This window comes from Sinocyclocheilus anshuiensis, unplaced genomic scaffold, assembly GCF_001515605.1.
Source record: "Sinocyclocheilus anshuiensis isolate Anshui unplaced genomic scaffold, SAMN03320099.WGS_v1.1 scaffold188, whole genome shotgun sequence".
Taxonomy (NCBI): domain Eukaryota; kingdom Metazoa; phylum Chordata; class Actinopteri; order Cypriniformes; family Cyprinidae; genus Sinocyclocheilus; species Sinocyclocheilus anshuiensis.
The window spans coordinates 1878731-1885247 of record NW_015555768.1 but is presented as its reverse complement, the minus strand read 5'-3'; the positions used below and the strand labels follow the sequence as shown (position 1 = coordinate 1885247).

Below are 6517 nucleotides of genomic sequence, written 5' to 3'. Positions count from 1 at the left end.
GACAGACAGGCAGAGACAGTAAGTTAGATAAAATGTCAGACAGAACGATATAGATGGCAGAGAGACGGAATGATATAATGAGAGTTATAACGATAGAACGATAGAACGATAGATAGATGGATAGATAGATGGATAGATAGATGATAGATAGAAGGATAGAACGATTGATAGAATGATAGATAGATAGATAGATAGATAGATAGATAGATAGATAGATAGATAGATAGAACGATAGAACGATAGCATTTAAATCAGTAGTCAGGGCACTTTTCCAAGCTTTGGATAAAACAAAACAAAACCAAGCAGTAATAAACAAAGGCTAAACTCTTGTGAAAACTTCCTACTTCATTCCTTGGCTCTGACTCCATTCATCCCACCCACAATGCCCGGCTGGAATTCCTAATGAGTGGGTGGATGAACTCAAGGGGAGGGTTGGGGGGAGGTTAGAAGGGGGTCCCAGCAGCATTCCGCCACAGAGATCGCAGCCAATGGATCTAGATTGGAGAGGAGGAGACAAGAGGAGTGGGGAGTTCAGATTTGGGCCGGGCTTTGCTAGCTTCTTCCCATGAACCTCATGGACATGGTACACCAAAGACAGCGCGCTCACACACACACTGCGAAACACAGATCCAGACAATGATAGATAGATAGATAGATAGATAGATAGATAGATAGATAGATAGATAGATAGAACGATAGAACGATAGCATTTAAATCAGTAGTCAGGGCACTTTTCCAAGCTTTGGATAAAACAAAACAAAACCAAGCAGTAATAAACAAAGGCTAAACTCTTGTGAAAACTTCCTACTTCATTCCTTGGCTCTGACTCCATTCATCCCACCCACAATGCCCGGCTGGAATTCCTAATGAGTGGGTGGATGAACTCAAGGGGAGGGTTGGGGGGAGGTTAGAAGGGGGTCCCAGCAGCATTCCGCCACAGAGATCGCAGCCAATGGATCTAGATTGGAGAGGAGGAGACAAGAGGAGTGGGGAGTTCAGATTTGGGCCGGGCTTTGCTAGCTTCTTCCCATGAACCTCATGGACATGGTACACCAAAGACAGCGCGCTCACACACACACTGCGAAACACAGATCCATCAAAACATGGACATGGGATGAAATTGGGGTCACAGAACGAGTTCAGGGAGGCTGCTCCTGGAACCAATAGGTTATAGAGCACCTCCTGTAGCCTTTTGTCTTCATAAATTCATGGTTGTCTTTAAGACGCCTTTCCACTAAGAACAAATGTGTCATGAAGAATCATTGCTAGATTAAAGAAAATGGAGGTAGATGGATTTAACAGCATCTTGAAACACATACATTTTCAATTTATGTTCTATGCTTATGTTCTGATCATCATAAATTGGATTTATTTTGTAATAAAAAGCAGTCAACAGGAAAAAAAAAATGAGTCAAAATTATGTGTGAAGAAAGTGAAAGCAATAGCACAATAATTGTTCAAGCTCCGCCCATAGTAGTTAGTGTTGCTAACTTATACACGTTTGTGCAACCTTCAAAATTCATTGAGAATGACTTTTAAATTCCATTTGAATTGGGTACACAAACAGAATACAGAATTGCAATTTGAATGGGAATTTAAATTCAATTTAAATTTAACTGAAATTCAAAGAAGTTCATATGACTGTAACAGTTGGTGATGTATAGAGAATGTATTTAGTTTATATACTTTGTAACAGATAAAATCTATAATAAAAAAATTATTTAACTTTTTAGCAAATGGCTGCAATATAACAAAGAGTGAAAAATTTAAGGGGGTCTGAATACTTTCCGTACCCACTGTACATGTACACAGTACACACACACATGCATTATCATTATAGTTCAATTTCATATATTTTCATATGCATAATCATTATCGTTGTCATTCAGTTTCACTGAATTACAAGTCCTCTTTCTGTCACTCCAATCCAAATTCCAACTTCAGCTTCCCAATTCCAAAATCTAATTCCAACTTCCTGTGTCAAATGTCAATTCTTTAATTCTGAACAAACCATTACAAAACACAGCAGAATGCTGCCACTGTCCAATCGGAATCAAGTATTCCAGAGAGCCGCATAATGAAGTAAGATCTGATGAGGTATTAAAAGATAACACAGACCGATTGAGGTGAGATATGAAAGGAACTCTGAAAGGAAACTGACAGCTTTGCCACTTTTAACATCTGAAAAAGACTTGACCTTCCTCATGAGCCCTAGCATGGACAAAGCCAAAGGGCTTCTTAAAGGGCAAGAGGTATTGACACATCAACCACTTCAACACTTCCACAAAGATATTCATAGATGTCTTTAAAAAAAAAAACATTATCATCTGATTGATTAATTGCAAGATGTGTTTTTGTCATTATTTTGCAGCACAAGAAACAGGGCCTTATTAGGTCATGTGGAAATGTTATACACAATACTAACATGAAACAATGCAAGGATTAAAGACCTCACTTCCTTCTCACCAGCATCCTTTTCAGCACGGAACAAATAAAACAAAAAAATATATATTTGTAGCTGCACACTGAATGACAAATTCAAAGTGATTTGAGATAGAGCCTGATTCACACGCCCTGTACTGTGTTGGTTTGCCAAGGAGGCGCAGAGTTCATTCGCTGTATGGCGCCATCTATCAATCAGCTGAGGAACACAACGGCCTGTTTCTTAGAACTTCCTCAACAGGAATAACATGCTTGGAATCACTGGCAACAAACAGCCTTTTTTTCCAAATTACAGAGTGTTTTGTTCATGTGATGATCACAGAATGATTATAGTACTTGTGGGTCAATGATTTACCCCCTGGCTTATGATGACTAACTACAGCGGTCATGTGGGCTACACATCATACTGCATCACCAATGACTGCTTGAAGATCCATGGAGATAATGCTATAAAGCAGTGTTGCAGGCAGCAGGGGAAATAATACTAAATGTGAATCATAAAAAACATTAAACATTGTAACATTTAACAAAAATTAAGAGATTTCATTTAACATTGTTAAATGTCTTAAACTTAGTGTTAGAGGATGGTAAAGTTAATGTAAATAAAAAAAGCACAATTTAATTTCCAAAATTAGCTGATATATATACACTACTGTTCAAAATTTGTGGTCAGTAATTATTTTTTCTTCAGAGATGAATACTTTTATTCAGCAAGGATGCATTAAATTGATCAAAAGTGACAGTAAAGATTTTTAAATTGTTACAATAAAAATTATATTTTTAAATAAACGCTGTTCCTTTTAACTTTCTAGTTATCAAAGAATCCTGAAAAAAATGTGTCAGCGTTTCCACAAAACATTAAGAAACGAAACCGTTTTCAACATTGATAATAATGAGACATGTTTCTTGATCAGAAATTTCGGCATATTAGAATGATTTCTGAAGGATCATGTGACACTAAAGACTGGCGTAATGATGCTGAAAATTCAGCTTTGCATCACAGGAATAATTTACATTGTAAAATATATTCAAATAGAAAAGAGTTATTTAAAATTGTAATAATAATAATAATTGACACTATTAATGGTTCTAATTTATTTTTGTTGCTAAAAGCACAAAACCTTTGAAATTCAAGGGAATTTAGGAAACCAAACCCTCAAATGATATAGACAAGCTTGTAGGCCATATTAATATGAAGTGATTTTAAAGTCATGTCTTCAATTTTGTACAAAAAACAATTCTATTAATCATGATTTCAAATGTATAATCTACATCCTGAAGCAAAACCAGTTGAGAATCACTGCTCTAACATACTTGAAGTGATTATAAAATGCTTGAATGGTGATGGATACTATTTCCAAATATAACACATTGATGCAGTTACTCAAGCGGCTCTGCCCTCTTAAACGTGTGTGTGGGAGTGGAAGGCAGGGTTAGGTAAAGTGATGGTGGTAGTTTTGATGCATTATAACCCAGAATGCTCTGTCTGTTCCAGCACAGCGCAAGGTTTGGGTGGCAGCCAGACTCCTCTGTTACCATGGGAACCATTTACTCCAGTCTGGCATCACAAGAGCATTTCAGCCCTTTACTACAGGATGAACCAGTCAATACAAAATAAATAAATAAATTAATTAATTAAAAAAGCGGACAGCCACGTGTATAATAGTGAATTCCCCAAATATAGTCAATGGTCCATCATCCCAGATGGCCAAAATCCCCATAAATTCCACAAAAGAAAACGCTGTCAAGTAGTTCTCAGAACAAAACACAGTCATACTCTATTGGACAGGAAGGAGAATTCCCGGGTAATTCCACAGAATCTGTGTGTCAGCAGAGGGATATTACACTCTTTAAAAACAACAGGGGCCACGAACCATAATGTAGAGCAGAGTGAGGGAGGGTGGACATAAACATTACTAGAAAAATATGAAATATTCGGGAAAGTTCACTGACATTGAACGGAAAGTCCATGCACTCATGAGGCTTGAAATGAGATGAGTAATAATTAGACTAAGGGAATTGTTAGAGCCAGGAACTTTGTGTAAATTTAAAGGCCACGTTTCTTTATTATTAGAATCATAAGTTGTGTTTTAGCTCTCATATAGCGCTCCCTGCTGGCAATACCTGCTTGAGTTCAAGTGCATCATTCCCACAGGAAAGCTAAAAAGCTAAATCACTGAATTAAAAAAAATCTTCTTAATAAGTATTTTTATCTTACAATATCCTAACATCCTTAAAACAAGACACTGTATATTTACTCTAGTCTTGTTTTCAGATAAATCCAACACAGAGTACACAAGTTTATTTTCGTAATTTTCTTGTTTTAAGCATACATTTCAATATTTTAAGATTTTTCTAAATCACGTTATCATGATAAAAAAAAATCATGTTATCATTAAATTGATTCATTTATCTTTAAATGTATGTTTATGTAATAAAATGCTGATATAATAAAAAAATTGGCAGCTAACATTTTCATTAACAAACAATAAATAATGTAAAAGGGATAGTTCACCCATTAAAAAAAAAAAATAATAATAATAGCATCATTTACTCACCATCACGTTCTTCCAAATGCATGTGCCGTTCTTTGAGGACAGAAGATATTTCTGAAGGATCTGCTGAGCATAAAAACACTATAAATATAGTTAATATGTCTCATGCACTGTATTTCTTATTTAAGTCTTGCAGCAGCTTTGTGTGAAGAACAAACTGAAATTTTACTTCTTGCTATTAACTGACATAAGGGTTAGTAAATAATGACAGAATATTCATATGGGGCTAAAGAAAACTAAATCAAAATAACCAAATAACCTAAAAACTTCACATATGAAAACACATGAATCAAAATACCATGCCATTTCTCTCTTTATGAGCATAAAACATTATATATCATATATTAAGATATTATATTAACAAATCTATGCTAGCAACACCAAGGGTTTGATTCAGAGAACACGTACTGCATGCAGACAAAAAAGTACTCTACATTGTCCACCTTATATGCACCGCAAATCAATTCAAAATTCTAAAAGTGTCTGCCAAATGAATAAATGCAAACTGTTGTGGAATAAAATCTTAACAGGAAATAGACTGACTGGAAGATGTTACGCAATCACAGCCAAACAAAAAAGAACACTGAGTGCAGCCCAAATGATGTTGTTAACTGTTGGCAATAACAAGTGAATTCACTCATCCAGTGTCATCCCACTTTGACATTTCTGACCTCACCTCTTATTTCCCGTCCAGTGGTGTAAATACAGCCCACTGAGACTTTTTTTTTTTGTTTGTTTGTTTGCCAAGTATGTGGAACTGAAGTATGGGTGGAGTCAGGGGGGTCTTTTCCAGTAAGAGGTTGGTAAATTTGTTCTTTCTGCACAACCGAAACGTTCAAATTTCACTTTCCTGATATCATGTAAGCTTTCACTGAATGGGCTTCCTCTTTTTGAAATGTCAGCATTTAGTGGTGCCTGGCCCATAAGGAAGAGGAAGAGAAGAGGCCTGAAATGGTGCATTGTTTTTTGTCCCCCCATCTAAGGCAGGGTGAAGTGGCATAAACACAAAAAATGAACATGATCCTTACTGCAAGAAATATTCTGGATGATGTGGCCTAATAAAGAATGACCTGCACTGGTAAGCTTAAAAGTTGTTAATTCCCTAAATTTCGTCCAATACATCACTGATCAAAGTTTGGTTGTAGCTGTTCCTGTAAAAACAGCAGGGATACTCAACTCTGTTCCTGGAGATTCACCTTGCTGGCCTTTTGCTGTAGAACACCTGCTTTTCCATTTTAAGGTGGTTGGCAAACCAACATAACATGCATTTCTGCCACCTACTGGACTGGAGTGTGAAGAACTGCTGTTTGAATAGTGTAGGTCTGTAGGAAAAAAAGAAAGAGAAAAAAAAAACCTTAAATATATAAATCAAAGAAAGAAAACAACATCGAAAACAACTTAAAAGCAATTATTCAGACTTGATGATTTTAAATACCTTAACATCTTAAACGTCACATACTTTATTGACAAAATATTTGTGTGTGTGTGTGTGTGTGTGTGTATAGTTGCAATCAAAACAA

The 6517-nt window shown here is 36.0% G+C and overlaps 1 long non-coding RNA gene across 1 annotated transcript; it reads right to left on the bottom strand.

Moving 5' to 3' along the window:
* Nucleotides 1-814: 814 nt before the first annotated feature.
* Nucleotides 815-6249, bottom strand: LOC107674313 (uncharacterized). The gene is made up of 3 exons (XR_001632497.1): nt 6175-6249; nt 5001-5060; nt 815-958 (listed from the first exon to the last, which is right to left on the bottom strand). It is a non-coding gene; the product is annotated as an uncharacterized LOC107674313 (long non-coding RNA).
* Between the last annotated feature and the right edge of the window lie 268 nt (nt 6250-6517).